Raw genomic sequence first — 16351 nt, 5'->3', positions numbered from 1 at the left:
ACCCCTGAAGTTAACTCTGATTTTAGCCCTACATCATGTTCTAATCCTAAAACTAAACATTATAATTGCTCTAGACCTAGCCCTTTCCAGAATCCTATCCCTAACCCTAGTCCTAGCCCTAATTCCAAAACTAGCTTAATAAATAACCTTAACGCTAGCTCTATCCCCTAACTGAGCCTAACCACTGGCCCTACCACTATTTATAAAGCAAACACTAACCAAAACAGACCCTAAACCTAAGAGCAGCACTAGCCTTAACCCTAACCCCTAACCTCTACCATAGCCTTAACACTGATCCTAATCCTAGACCTAACCACAGGCCTAGGCCTAACTCTAAGAGTAACCCTAACCCTAACAATAGCCCTAGCTAAATCTAATCCTAAATTCAGCCCTAACCCTAATCATAACCCTACCCCTACCATAAACAGTAATCTTAGAGCTAACTCTATACCTCTATTTGACCATAACCCTTACCTAAGCCCTAATCTTAACAGTAGCCTCAGCCTAACCCTAACAGTATTCCTAGTCCTAACACTCACCCTAAATCTGAACCTAGCCCTAAACTTAACCCTAATTCTATCCTTACCCTAACTACTAAACCTCACTTATCCTAATCCTAACCCAAATCTAAAACTGACCCAATACTTAAACCTAACCACAAATTCTAACCATAACACAAACCCTAACACTTTAAACAAGCTCTTGCCCTAATCCAAGGCATAACCATATCCCTAAATCTAAATGTAACCCTGACCTTAGTCTAACACTAAAAGTAAACCTATCCCTAATTCTAAAGCTAACCTTATCATATTCCTAACCCCAGTTCTACTTTTCATGCAAGCCCTAGCTGTAGCAGTAGTCAGTCTTAACCTTGTACCTCTCTGAACATAACCATAGCCTTAGCCATAACACAAATCCTAACCATAACACTAGCACTAAACCCAATCCTAACCCTAACTCTAAAACCAGCCACAGCCCTAATATTCACCTTAATCTTAACACTAGCCCTAATCATAACCCTAACCCTAACCCAGAACCCTAAACCTAAACCTAACCTTAGCCCTAAGCCTAATACAAACCCCATTCCTAAACATATTAATATAGCTCCAAACCTTACAGAACAGAGCAACTACCCCAACACTAAACAAACTATAAACCAAACAGTAGCCAGGCCTTAGCCATAACCCTAAACCTAAACTTTACCCTAACCCTACCTCTAGCCAAAACACAAATCCCTTTGGCTGTCCCATCACTGCCAGGCCAGGTCATCAGATTGGGGTGACAGTGAAACTCCATGGGAGGTGAGCCCTAGATCTAAAGTGTGAGCAACTGCCTCCTCAGGGAAGCTCCACATCCACCCTTGTGTGTCTCTGGGCACCCTCCACTTGTCTTTCAATTTCATGAGTCCATGTGCTCCTGTCTGGCACCATAAAGCCTTGGTGGCACCTCCACAGTTGGCTAGTGCTACTTCATTCACCATTAGTCAGTGTGGGCTATCTTCCATGACACTATTCTCTTTAGCGTGTGACTCTGCACTGCAACCCAGTTATTCTGCACCCTACCAAGATCTCTCTGTGAGGACAGTTCTGTTTTCCTCCACCTGCAAAAGAGTACCACAGAAGGTATGGGAGCCATGGTTTGCCTAGTTCTCACCAAACTCAGCCCTTAAATGTCCCCATTCTATAGATGGGCACCATCCCTCCTGACCCAAAGCCCACACAATGTTTTGGAGGGTCCACAGATGCCACTGGAGTATAGTGAGAAATATCTAGAGGAGGCCATGATTACCACATCTATTGTACCTTCTCATGACATGACATCCAGTTTTCTTGGCTGACTCCACAATAGAACTGGAGCCCAGAATGTCTGGGACTGTCCTGCAAGTTTCACATAATTATGCTAATTGCATGAAAATGTGCCCCCACACAATAGTCTTGATTTATATTTATGCAATGAATGAGCCAAACTATCTCCTTCACAGATACTTCAGTGGGCCTGGAGCATTCAGTCTTCCATTGGGACTCCCTGATACTGCTACAGCTAGGCCAAGGGACCTCCCCAGATGGCCTGTGGACCTTCCTTCACAAAAGGGATCAATGCTTATATTAGTGAGACTTCAGGCAAAGAACTTCTTCATGAGTTGGACAGTCACCCAGAAGAGCACACAAGCCAGGTCAGCCCTCTATGCAGTGCTCAGCCTTGGCAAGACTTCCTATATTCATCCCCACTTTCTCCTAGAAAGACCCAATAGGTATTGTTCTCTCAATAGACCAGTTTACATGGTCAAACTAGAGCAATAGATGTAAAAGGCATGCCCAAGCCATAATCAGGAGTTGGGAAATCCTCTAGGCTTGGAGGTGGGGCATACCTAGTGAAGATCAGGTCCAGCACCTGCTGGGTGGTGGTAAAACTTCAGTAGGAGAACAGGAAGACAGGGATGTAAAATAGGTTCCCAAACAGCAGCGTGACACCAAGTAGTCTGCCAGTTTTTCCAGTATGCCTGCCTTCAGGGTCCCTGTTTTATAGGGGTCAGAGAGGGGTGGACCAACACATTTGCATCCTGGGGTGGGAAAAATGACAGTTCAACCATGAAACCACTAGCAAACTGGAAAAAGACTCCGTGCTATACAGTAAAGTGAAAACATCCCAAAATACATGGAAGATTCTGCTGTTCTGTGGAAGAATGGGAGTTGTGAGATGGCCTGCCTTCACATCTCTGGGTCACCTTTGGGATCCTCAGGAAAAATCACAAGAAGCAATAGGAGTCAGGGCTGACCCAGGATCTTAAGATGGGATCAAGACCCTCTGCTGGGTTGTATTGTGGCCTGAGCCTTCACAAATTCAGAGACAGCAAGAGTACACATTGGACTCACCACGGTCTCCAGCTTGGGCTGCTCTGGAATGTGGGTGCCTGGTCACCACATGTCCATCTTCTGCTTTCCCCACTGTTGGAGAAATGAGGTAATCCTGAGTCTCTTCCTAAGACAAAACCTCCTCAGGTGTCCTCTGGAATGCTCAATGGTCACCCACACATGATTGTGGATATCTGGACACAGTCACACCCACTTATCCAACCTCACTGTCCTGGGGCACATCTGGGTACAGTCAGCATCCCAACTTTGAGGAGACAGAAGTTTGTTGAGACCCAGTTCCTCCTCCAAAACTGTAAGTTTGACCTGTTACAAGTCATTAAGTCTCTCACAGCCTCCCTAGTCTCCCCACTTGCATCATCTGGATCAACTTACCATCTGCTTTCTAGGATGTCACAAGGTGTAATACCCATGCATACCTATATTCTCTGTGAAATCTGAGGCCTTGTGTCACTTATTGCTAATGTGCTAACCAGAGATGGAGCAATTAAAAGCAGCAGAGGAATAAAGAATGAAAAGTACACCAGATGTGGTTGTGAATGCCTGCATTCTCAGTAGATTGATGCAAGAGGATAGCAAGTTCAAGGCCATACTAGGTATTTATATTCTGTGCACTCAGATGCACAGCCGAATCTAGGGACTATCACAGGGCATACACAGTGAAACAGTCATAGGGACACACAAAGCCTTATGTAAACAGTCACATGCACACAGAAATATATATGTACATGCACACATATGCACAGACACCTGGACATGCTCCCAGACATACACATGCACACATACATTCCCACACATACTTGCACAAGAGCAAGCTGATGAAGTGCTACTGTTGTGTTAAGTGTGGAAGCAAAAGAAAGGATGAATGAGAGCTGGGAACTAGACCACCAAGTGGGACACTTCAGTCAGTGGATTGTCTCCTTAGCCCTGATGGATCCTGATAGCACTGCTGGGAGGAGGTGGATGTGGGGAGGTTCCAGGGGTCTGGTTGACAGGGAAATTGGGTGCATGACTGAGGATATGGAGAGTTACTGATTTCTGCATGGTCCTCACAGATGTGCAGGTGGGGAGAGAGGACACAGGATCTAGGAAGCTGATAGGTAAAGGACAGCTTCACAGGGGTCTGGGCTGTGGGCACCATTGGGCAAGTAGGAAAAGATCTACAGCGGAGCTTAATATTCTTAAATTTTATGGAGGTGCATGGACATTATTTATAGTTGAAACTAGGCCATGGGAATGGACAAACAACAGGAGGGTGTCAGTCAGGATCTGAGCTCATCCTGGAACCTGAGGACTGAGGGAGAATGAGGAACACTTATGTCATGTCCTGGTGCTGGATTCCTAGCTGAGGCACTTTCCATGCTGATAACGTTTGCCACTGGTCAAAGCCTCTAGAGCAAGAGTCCAAACATTCATCATGGCTATTTATACAGAGGACCCAGCCCTTTCCCCAGGCTCAGCATCCATGGGCTAGGGTGGAAGATGTGCTTTTGCTTTCCAGCAGCTTGAGATCACAGAGATGGGAAGCCTCCTACTATCTGCCTTCACAGCTTCTAGTAGTCACCTCATAACTTGGCTCCTCACTCACTGTCTGTCTTCCTAGACAGCAGTGCAGCATATCCTCTTCTTCTGCCCTTTGCTTCTGGCACAACAGGGTAGTTAGGAATTACTGAAACTGAACAAAAGGCAAACAAAAAGAGGTAAATAGGCCATTAACCCTGTTCCCTGTTAAAAACTGCTTTCAAAAACTTTGTCATAAGATACCAGATTAGGGCACAAGGCCCTAATGTTTACGGAGCAGGAGACCTTTAAAACAGATGAAGCTATAATGAACAAATGGAACTGCATCAAACTAAAAACCATCTCCTCAATAAAAGAAAACAGTCACTAGACTCAAAAGGCTGCCAACAGAATGGGAGAAAATCTTTGCTAGTTATTCATCCAATAAAGGACTAATATCCAGAACCTATAGAGAGGTCAAAAAACTCAACCCCATAAAGTACATATGGAAACACAAAAGACCTTGAATAATCAAAGCAATTCTAAGCAGAAAGTCCAATGCTGGAGATATCACAATATCCGACTTCAAACTATACTACAAAGTCATAACAAAAACAGCATGGTATTGACTCAAAATCAGGCAAGAAGACCAAAGGATTAGAATAGATGACCCAGAAAGAAACTCATGCAGACATAACCAACTGACCTTTGTAACAAAGGGACCCAACACACACATCAGAGAAAAGACAGCCTCTTCAACAAATGTTGCTGGAAAAACTGATATCCACATGTAGACAACTGATACTAAATCCCTGCCTCTCACTCTGTACCAAAATCAACTCAAATGGGATCAAAGACCTTAATATAAGGCCTTAAACTTTGAAACTACAGGAAGTAGTAAGTACGTACAATGGAACAGGAGGAATAGGGGAAAACTTCCTTAAAGAAAACACAAACTATTCAACATCTAAGAGAAAGAATTAACAAATAGGACTGCATTAAACTAAAAAGCTGCTGCAAAGCAAAAGAAACAGTCACTAAACTCAAACGACTGCCCACAGAATGGGAGAAAATCTCTGTTATCTATTCACCCAGTAAGAAACTAGTATCCAGAATCTACAGGGAATGCAAAAGAATCAACACCTCAATGAAGAAAAATGCACATGAATTAGGGAATTCTCAAAGGAAGAGGTATAAATACCAATAAATGCATGAAGAAGTGTTCAACTTCCCTGGCTATGAAAAGAGATGCAAATCAAAATGACACTAAGATTTCACCTCACCCAAGTAAGGATGGTTGTATTCACGGCCAATAACAACAAATGCTAGCACAGATGTGGTGAATCAGGAACCATTATATACTGTCAGTAGGAACGCAAATTAGTAAACCATTATGGAAAGCAGTATGGAGATTCCTCAAAATCTAAAGCTTGAACTGTGATATGATCCAGTGATTCTGCTCCTAGGAATATAAGTAAAGGAATGTTAAGACAGGATATAGTACAGACACCTGTACAATGATGTTCATAACAGCACTATTCACAATAGCCAAACTATGGGGAAAACCCAGATGCCCTACAACTGATGAATAGATTTTAAAAAGTGATATATATACACAATGGAATTTTACTCAGCCATAATGAACAACGATATCTGGTTGAAAAGTAAATGGACACAATGTTAAGTAAAGTAAGCCAGGCTGAGAAAGACAAAAGCCATGAATTTTCTCTCATACATGGAAGACAGAGCCAAAAGATAAACATACACACAAAAACAAACAGGATCCTACAGAAACTCATAATGTAGAACACGTTTGTAATAGTGGAACTACTCTATGGAATTTGGAGAAGGAGAGAAAGGAAAAGAGAACGACAGAGCACCAACAAAGTCATAAAACGTAACACCTGTGAAGGCAGAGATGTAAGGAGATATATTGAAAACTATTGAAATAATGGGGGTGGGTGGGAGGGTAAAAGGGTAAGAGAGAACAAGGAAAGGGGTTGAACACATAAAGTAAAGTGGACTCACAGTGGGGACACACTGAAAAACCCACTGGACCATTGACTTAAATATTAAGAAGAAAGCCAGGACTGTAAAATAGGTACTGGGGGGTATTTGTGAATGGAGGAGATTAAGGTGAGGGTGGATGGACTTCATATATTTATATGAAATAGAACAAAGCAACCTCTTGCAATAGGCTTTAAGTGGGGCGGGAGGTAGTGGAGAGGGAGAGTTGGTGGGAGTGATCTAATGAATGTACAACAGAAGTCTATTTGGGATTGTCACGATGAATCCCCACGTACAACAAATATATCCTAATAAAAAAATTTAAAAAACAAACCCCAATGAAGAAATGAGCACATGAATTGAACAGGGAATTTTCAAAGAAGAGACACAAATGACCAATAAACATATTAAGTGTTCAACATCCCTATTAAAAAATGCCAATCAAAGCTATATACACTAAGATTTTGTCTTACCCCACTTAGAATGGCTATCTTCTAAAACAAAAACAACAAATGTTGACAAGGATGCAACAAAACAGGAACCTTTATACATTGTTGGTGGGAATGTAAATTCATATAACCATTATGGAAAGCAGTATGCAGAGTTATATAACCATTATGGAAAGCAGTATGCAGACTATGAGCACATGATAAAAGCGAGAGCACACAAGGGAGGGGTGAGGATAGGTAAGACACCTAACAAACTAGCTAGCATTTGTTGCCCTTAATGCAGAGAAACTAAAGCAGATACCTTAAAGCAACTGAGGCCAATAGGAAAAGGGGACCAGGAACTAGAGAAAAGGTTAGATCAAAAAGAATTAACCTAGAAGGTAACACCCACGCACAGGAAATCAATGAGAGTCAATGCCCTGTATAGCTATCCTTATCTCAACCAGCAAAACCCCTTGTTCCTTCCTATTATTGCTTATACTCTCTCTACAACAAAATTAGAAATAAGGGCAAAATAGTTTCTGCTGGGTATTGATGGGGGGGGAGCGGGAGGGGGTGGGGGCAGGGGGGAGAAATGAACCAAGCCTTGTATGCACATATGAATAATAAAAGAAAAATGAAAAAAAAAAAAAAAAAACACTCATAATTGTACCACTCAGAAATTTTGATGCTATTGCTATTTTGGTACATATTCATCTACTCTTTCTTTTGAATGTACTATTTTGGCATACATTCTTCTAGTCTTTTGTCTGAGTGTACATGACATGTGCATGTGTATTGCATGTATGCGTGTATATATTTAATGTGCTCATCTTTTGTGAACTATTTTAATAATATATGGCAAAAATTTTTCATAATGGCTACTAAAAAAAAAATAAAAAAGAAAAATTAAAAATAGAACTGCCATATGATCCAGTGATACCACTTCTGAGCATATATCTGAAGGAATGCAAGTCAGCATACAATAGAAAGACCTGCACACTGATACTTACTGCAGCACTCTTGACAACAAACTATAGAAAGTACTCAGATTCCCTACAACTGATGAATGGATTAAGAAGCTATATTGGAATTTTATTCAGACATAACAAAGAATTAAACCACAGGGATTCAAGGTAAATGGACGGAATTGGAAGAAATCATGTTAAATGAAGCCAGGTTCAGAAAGACAAAATACCATGTTTTCTATCATATGCAGAAGACAGATCCAAAAGATAAATGTATACACAAGCATGATCATGTACACATCTACAGGTAGAATATGTTTGCAGTAATGGAACTATACTGTGGAACTCGAGGGAGATGAGAAAACAAAAGAGAATGATAGTCAACAATACTTCTACCCACACAGGCAAAGGACATAATGATATGTCTTGGAAGCCATTGAATCCTGGGAGAATGGGAGGGAATGGGTAAGGGAGAGTAACAGAGGGGGTGGAACTGACCAAGTACAGCCTATTTACAGCTGGGATACATTGAGACACCCCTTTGAACATTGACTTTAAAATTAATAATAAAGGAAAGACTGTAAAACAGGTACAGGGTGTGCAGGCGCATGTATGGGAAGTGGGGATAAATGGAAGAGATGAAGATGCAACAGGGTTGATGGGATTTAAATACATAAAGGAAACAGAATAAATGAAATGGGAAGATGATGGCAGTAGGAGGAGATGGAAGGGGGGGCCTAACTAATGTACAATGTAAGGCTATTCAGAATTGTTAAAACAAATTCCCCCATGCAATGAATATACGCTAACAAAAATGAATGAAATAAAAATTAAAAAGAAAAGCAGATTAAGCTAAAACTGGTGTATACATCATGATCCCACAAATGCACAAACCAATCTATCTCTTTTTTTCAGGAACTAAAAAATTTCTGGTTTGCTTTACAACTTGCATAAAACACAACAGGAGGGATCCAAAATGGCAACTAGGGTGCAGAAGCAGACAGCACGAGCTTGATAAATCAAAAATCTTGCTGAGACGCTGGAGCCACACTTGGCAGGAATAAAGCACCAAGAAAAATCAAAACTACTTCACCCTGAACCCCTAGCCTATACAAAGATTCTCCATGCCACATTACACTGAGAAAACAGGAGGGCTCCCACACAGCCAGATGCCGGCTCCAAACCTGCCTTGAAGACATTCGGCAGACCAACAGGTGAGCACCAAGCATCACACGGTGTTCCCAAAGCCATCCCTGGGAGAAACCAGCATAGCCCCCTGGGCAGACTGATCCTCCACCCCACAAACAAAAAAACAAAACAAAACAAAAACCTGAACAATAAACAAAGAACTGAAAACTAACACACAGCAGAGGGGGAGGGGTACTGTAAGCGCACCAGAGAAGGGGGAAGGAGCAAGAATCTGATTTCCATGCAAATTTTCATTAAACAAAGGCTGGAAGACAGAAGGGCTGACAGCAGGTGGAGGATAAGCCGATGCCTGAAATAGAGCTGGCAGTGGTCCACAAAGCTAATCTCTGGAGCCAGTGAGCAACATCCAAAGTCAAAGTACACTGCAAAATTGAAAAACATTCAGCAAACCATCACAACATGCTGACAGCAGGGGGCTGGCTGATGGATTACTGACCTTGCCCCAGAGAAAGGGGCCAGGCAATGAAATAAGCCCCCAGTAAACTAACACAGCAAAAACCCAACTCCAAAGCAGGATGGCTGGTGGGCTACAGAGCTGATGTCCAGAACCTGAGGACAAGCCACACGTCACTGAGGAAGGAGCTAACTAAGCAACTGCCACTGAAAGATAAGAAAGTCTGGTGAGGGGCTGGGATGTAGCTCGGTGGTACAGCGCTTGCCTAGCATGCGTGAGGCCCTGGGTTCGATCCCAGCACCAAAAAAGAAAAGACAAAAAAAAAAAAAAAAAAAAAAAAAAAAAGAAAGTCTGGTGAGACTCCCCAACCACCTGGCCAGATTAAGACAGATCCTCTGCTTAAATGCCAACACAAGGACTAGATGCTGAAGGAGTAACATCAGAACTACTAAGACTGAAATTCTATTGTTCCTGAACCTGGAGTTTTTCTTGTTTTCTTTTCCCCTGGTGTTTGTTTGGTTTCTTGTTTGTGTTTGTTCATCTCTCCCCATTGATTTCTTTGGGGTTTTTTTCCTACGGTTATTTCGTTTTGTTACTTTTACTATTGTGAGTGAGTTAATACTAGTTAAATTATACCCAGACCAGGGACAGAAATAGCATACATACACTAAGGTAAAAATCCAATATATCCACTAAACAAAATTTAACCAAAGGAAAGAAAACAGGTAACTGAAACCACCAATAGCCTATCAAGAACATAGTTACACGGTACCAAGTGGAGCGATGGGAAGACGAAAAAGGGATGGAAACCATTGTCTCCCCAAAAATAATTTAATACAGGATTCAGAGGGAAATGAAGAAAATGGATACCCAGTCCCAGATGCCAACAAAACAAAATAAATGACACCAAGGAACCTAGCAATGCCCACAAGAGCAATCTGAAAGAAGAAATCCTGCAAGTAATCACTGATAATTTCATGGAGATGTTACTAGACATGGTCAACCAAAACGTGCAAGAGGCAGTCAAGAAACTCCAAGACACCAAAAATAAACAATACAAGGCGGCACAGAAACAAACAAATGAACTCACAGAAGCCCTAAATAAACACCAACGTGAAACAGAGAACACTATAGAGAGATAAATGAATTAAAGACAAAAATTGACAATATCAAAGAGGAAGTGACCTATACATGGAAAATCTCAGAAAAAACAATGAAACAAATACAAAACACAATGGAAGGCCACTTCAGCACACTAGAACAAGCGGAAGAATCTCAGAACTTGAAAACAAAACAGAAATTAAAGGAAAAACTGAAGACCTACTAGTCAAACAACTCAAGACCTGTGAGAGACATATGCAAGAACTCAATGACTCCATCAAAAGACCAAACCTGAGAATCAAGGGTGTTGAAGAAGAAGAGATGCAAGTAAAAGGGTTTCATAATGTAGTCAACAAAACAATAACAGAAAACACCCCAAATCTAGAGAAAGTGATGCCCATTCGGGTAGCCTTAAAAGCAAAAAGAGCATGGACTGAGGTCATCTGGGCACTGAATGAAAGTAACTTCAACCCTAGGATACTCCACCCAGCAAAACTATCAAACAAAATAAATGGAGCAATAAAAGTCTTAAACACTAAGCAGAAACTATGACAATATATGGCCACCAAGCCACAACTACAAAAGACTCTTTAAGGAATGGACCTAGCTGATGTCTACAGAATATTTCATCCAACTTCTGCACAATATACATTCTTCTCCAAAACTGTTATCTTAGGGCACAAAGCAAGTCTCATCAAGTATAAGAAAACAGAAACAATCCCATGCATTCTATCTGATCACAAGGCATTAAAACTAAAACTCAACAACAAAAACAGTAGAAAACATACAAACACTTGGAAGCTGAACAGTAGAAAACATACGAACATTTGGAAGCTGAACTGCTCACAGATGATGAAATAAAAGAGGAAATTAAAAGGCTCCTGGAAGTTAATGAAAATGAAAACAAGGCTTAACAGAACCTATGTGACACAGCAAAGGCAGTCCCGAGAGGAAAGTTTATAGCCATGAATGTATATATGAAAGGACAGAAAGATCTCAAATCAATGACCTAATATTACATCTCAAACGCCTAGAAAAACAAGAAGGAACAAGTCCCAAAACAAGCAGGACAGAAATAAAAATAAGGGCCAAAATTAATGAAATACAAACAAAAAAAAAAAACCCAAAGAATCAATGAAACAAAAAGCTGATTCTTTGAAAAAAATAAACAAGATTGACAAACCCCTGGCAAACCTGACTAAAATGGGGAGAGAAAAAACCCAAATCAGTAAAATCAGAAATGCAAAATGGGAGATAACAACACACACCATGGAAATCCAGGAAATCATCAGAGACTACTTTAAGAACCTATAGTCTAATACATTTGAAAATCTTGAATAAATGGACAAATTTCTAGATACTGTGACCATCCAAAATTGAACCAAGAGGACATTAAGCACCTGAATAGATTTATAACAAAATGAAATTGAAGCACCAATAAAGAGCCTCCCAAAAAAGAATAGTCCAGGACCTGATGGATTCTCTGCTGAATTCTATCAGATCTTTAAAGAAGAACTAGTACCAACACTCCTTAAACTTCTCCACCAAATAGAAAGGGAAGGAAAACTGCCTAACTCATTTTATGAAGCCAGTATTACACTCATACCAACACCAGACAAAAACACCTCCAAAAAGGAGAACTATAGGTCAGTCTCCTTATGAACATCGATGCAAAATTCCTCAATAAAATAATGGCAAACCGAATCCAACAACACATCAGAAAGATCATTCACCAAGACCAAGTCGGCTTCATCCCAGGAATGCAGGAGTGGTTCAACATACACAAATCTACAAATGTAATACACCACATTAATAGAAGCAAAGACAAAAATTACTTGAACATCTCATACATGCAGAAAAAGCCTTTGATAAGATCCAACACCACTTCATGATAAAAGCTCTAAGAAAACTAGAAATAGAAGGAATGTACCTCAATATTGTAAATGCTATACATGATAAAGCTATAGCCAACATCACATTTAATGGAGAAAAACTGAAACCATTCTCTCCGAAAATCAGGAGATTTATGTTGAAGAGAAAACATAAGAGATAAGAAAGACAAAGCATTTTTACTAGTCTGAAATAAAGATGGCTACACAGAGAGATACCTAGCATTGCTTCCATGCACATGTGAATTACAACCCAAATTGGTTCATCTTGACCAGACCTGTTCACTACTTCCTGGTCACCTTCCCATAGTGGCATCTATCAGTTCAGGACTACTTTATTCACTCGCCTACAGTGGGCACATAAAATACTTTCCAGTGTTGGGTTTCCCAGCTTTTCCTATTCCTCCTATATGTTAAACAGCATGTGACCTATGTCCAATAATATTACTTCATATGTTTTATATCTAAAGTCCACACATGAGGGAGAACATACAATTTTTGGCCTTCTGAACCTGGCTAACTTCACTTAAAATGACGTTCTTCAGCTGCATCCATTTACTTGCAAATAAAATTTCATTCTTCTTTGTGATTGAGTAAAATTCCTCTATGTATAAATATATTTTCTTAATCCAAGCGTTGGTAGTGGGGCATCTTGGCTGGTTCCATAACGTGGCAATTTTGAATAATGGTGCAATAAATACAGGTGTGCCTGTGCCCTGGGAATAACCTGAGTTGCATTCCTTTGGTAATATCCCCAGGAGTGGGATTGCTGGATCATATGGCAGATCTATGTTTAGTTCTTTATGCAGCCTCCATTATATTTTGGTTGTCCTAGCTTTATTCCCAAGAGCAGTGTATAAGGGTTCTTTTTTCCTTGCATCCTTGCCAACATTTGTTGTTGGTGTTTTTGATGATAGCTACTCTAACAGGACTCACATGGAGTCTTAGTGTGGTTTGGATTTGCATTTCCTTTATGGCCAGGGATGGTGAGCATTTTTTCACGTTTTTTTAGCTATTTGGATTTGTTCTTTGAAAAAGTTCTATTTCAGTTGCCCACTTCTTTTTTGGTTCACTGGTTTGGGGAGAGTTTAGTTTTTAATGAGCTCCCTGTATATTCTGGTTATCAGTCTTTTTGATGAATAGCCAGCAAATATTTTCTCCCACCCTGTGGGTAGTCTCTTTAGTTTAGCGACCATTTCTTTTGTTGTGCAGAAGCTTTTTAATTTCATGGAGTCCCATTTGTTCATCCTTTCTCTTAGTTGCCTGGCTTCTGGAGTTCTACTGGGGAAGTCCATGCCAATAGTTATTGCTTCCAGAGTATTCCCTGCTCTTTCCTGTACTAACTTCAGAGTTTCAGGTCTGATATTAAGGTCCTTAATCCACTAAAAGTGCTATCTTTTCCTAAGGATAAACTGGGTCTCTAAAATTCCCTTGGTAAACCCCTAGGATTTAAAATGTCAGACCATCTGAACATAGTCAGGACACCTTCTTAATAAATCTATCATCCTTGGTGTTACTAGGAACGAAACCTACATAAATCCTCTAGCTTCACAGCTCTCAGTTGAGCTAAATATCGCTAAGGTTGGAGGTCACACAGCTGGGCAATACCTTTTTAGCTTCCCACTACCTTTGCTGTAGATAACATTTCTGCTTTGTGGGTTACAATAACAGTTGCCAAGTTTATTTTGCAGAAATTTGAAGGCTGCTCTTTACTAAAAATAATGACTCTCTTAAGCTTTCAGGTGTATGGTGAATAAATGAGATAAAAATATTGGCATTTCTGTCTTTATGTCTGTCCCCTTTGCTGTTTGGTATCAGATTCTGTTCATCTCTTCATGCACGCAAGATGATCATTAAAAACTTTTATACAAAACTATAATACAGAGTTAACTTGGCCTCTTCCCAATTGGAGTTAGTGTTTCTTCTACACTGTGCTTTCTCAGCAGCTCAACCACCAAAAGTCCTCCTCCAGCCTTATCATAAGCCTTGTAAGTCTCACACCAAACCTAAAAGCCAGGACTTTGTGCAAGAGATCATGATGCCCATTCTAGAGTAAGTCAGCAGTTCTGGGTTTTGTAACCCTCTAAGTAACAGGGCCAGATGTTTAAATATAAGAGGGAAAACAAATTTAAAGGTAATAGCTGAGGATTGATGGAGTACTTCAAGTAGCAGAGTACCTGTCTTGCAGGCATGAAGTCCTAAGATCAAACCCCAGAACCAACAAATAAAACCATGCCCAAATACAATTTAAAAAAACACAAAATTTGGTCTACCACAGAAAATAAGAGCCTGCTGCTTCCTTTGCTCCACATGCAGCCTGATCATCTGTTTGATCTTGTCTGCTCAGGACTTCAGTCTCAATAAAGAAGTCTTGTCTATCATTTTCATATTTGGTGCAGTCTCATTTCTATCATTTCCATGCCATAATACCCTGCCATCCTGTATCAGTAACACAATCTCTGTCTCATATATGTTTTCTCCCCTTCCCTCTGCCTCCTATGGTTACACGAACCCACCCATAAAATCCAAGATAAACTCTCACCTCAGCGTCCTTAATAATTCACATCTGTATTGTCACTTCAACATAAATCTCCACCAACTTATGTCTTACAGATACCAGCAGCCCTGCATTGGCCCCTGGTCTTCCGCTAGTCAGGGCAAGCCCCTGGCTCAGCCCAGCAGAAATCCAGGCAGATCAAGAGATCAAGCCATGGCCTCTTTCTTACATAGACTAGGAGCCTTGGAGTGGCCCATTATCTCAGACCCTTGGACAGGCTAGCACTTCTACCTAGCAGACAACATGGGGTCCAGCAGCCAGGTATATGCTGCAGCCTCTACTTTGCAGGCAACTGGGACCCTCCAGCTTCCTCTGCTCTACAACCAGTGGTATGGTGTAGGTAATTGCTATTATTTTGAAGACACTAGGATCCTTCCACCTTCCACTGTCCTGAAGACACAGAGTTCCGTGGGTCCTCTTCCCTGCAGAAATCTGGTGGAAAGGTACAGCCACCAGCATCTGGCCTGGAACTCCCAGCATGTGCCAAGCTGCAGTCTCTGCATTGCAAACAATAATTGCCTTCCTATGGCCTCTGACCTTCAGTCACCCAAAACACTCAAACTGCCTTGGTCCTACATACTAGCAAGAATGGAGACAAGAATCAGGCCCTTCCCTACAGACACCCAGAACTCTCACATGGTCTCTTCCCTACAGAGCCCTCTAGTGGCCAGTCTCTGATCTTCAGTCACACAAGTCTTTTGTGAGGCCTCAACCTCTAATTCACAAACACCAGAAACCATCCAGCATCCCTTGCCTGCAGGTAACAGGCAGCCTGGGAGCCAGGGACATGTCTCATACTCTTCCCTGAGGACACCGAAGATGGACACCATACATGGTCAATGCCCTCCAGTGGCCTCTTCCAGGTAGTAATTCCCCAAACAAGGACAAGATGGGACTCTTCTCTGCAAGACAGACAGATGGCCCTGCAGATAACAAGAGCACTCAAGTGACCTAATCCCTGCACATACACAGTGGCTGAAAGAGGACACTGCTTCTGCCCTCCGTCTATTAAGGGCAGGCCACAGTCCACATCCTTGAGGGTAGGCAGGGTGCAGCCTATGCTTTGCAGACGCCTGTGAAGGTAGGCGAGGCCAAGGCCACTTCCTTGAGGACATATGGAATTCTCAAGTTACCTCTGAAAACAAGAAGTAGAGACTACACAATTGCCTCTGTCCTGTAAACACTCAGAGAGAACACAAGTGACCTCTGCCCTGCAGACATATCAGGGGCAGGTAACAGGCCAAGGACTCAGCCTAATAAATTCTTGAGCCCTCAAGCAACCTCTACACTGCAGAGAACCAGGAACCATGGACAGGACTGGCTTTTCCCCTGCAAATACCAAAAGACCTCCAACCACCTCAACCTGTCAGCACCCAGGGGCCAAATTAGGACACAACCTCTGCATGCACACACCTGTTCCTCAACTGA

The 16351-nt window shown here is 41.4% G+C and overlaps 1 long non-coding RNA gene across 1 annotated transcript in view; it reads right to left on the bottom strand.

Moving 5' to 3' along the window:
- LOC141420750 (uncharacterized) overlaps window positions 1–16351 on the bottom strand; it is a 124104-nt gene that overhangs the window by 103220 nt on the left and 4533 nt on the right. Inside the window, exon 2 of the long non-coding RNA XR_012445317.1 lies at window positions 2874–2945. This is a non-coding gene — a long non-coding RNA (uncharacterized lncRNA). The remainder of the gene's footprint in view (window positions 1–2873; window positions 2946–16351) is intronic.

Source organism: Castor canadensis, chromosome 2 (genome assembly GCF_047511655.1).
Source record: "Castor canadensis chromosome 2, mCasCan1.hap1v2, whole genome shotgun sequence".
In the NCBI taxonomy this organism is placed as follows: Eukaryota; Metazoa; Chordata; class Mammalia; order Rodentia; family Castoridae; genus Castor; species Castor canadensis.
Note: the sequence above shows the minus strand (reverse complement) of the source record. Positions and strands in the feature narration are given on the sequence as shown.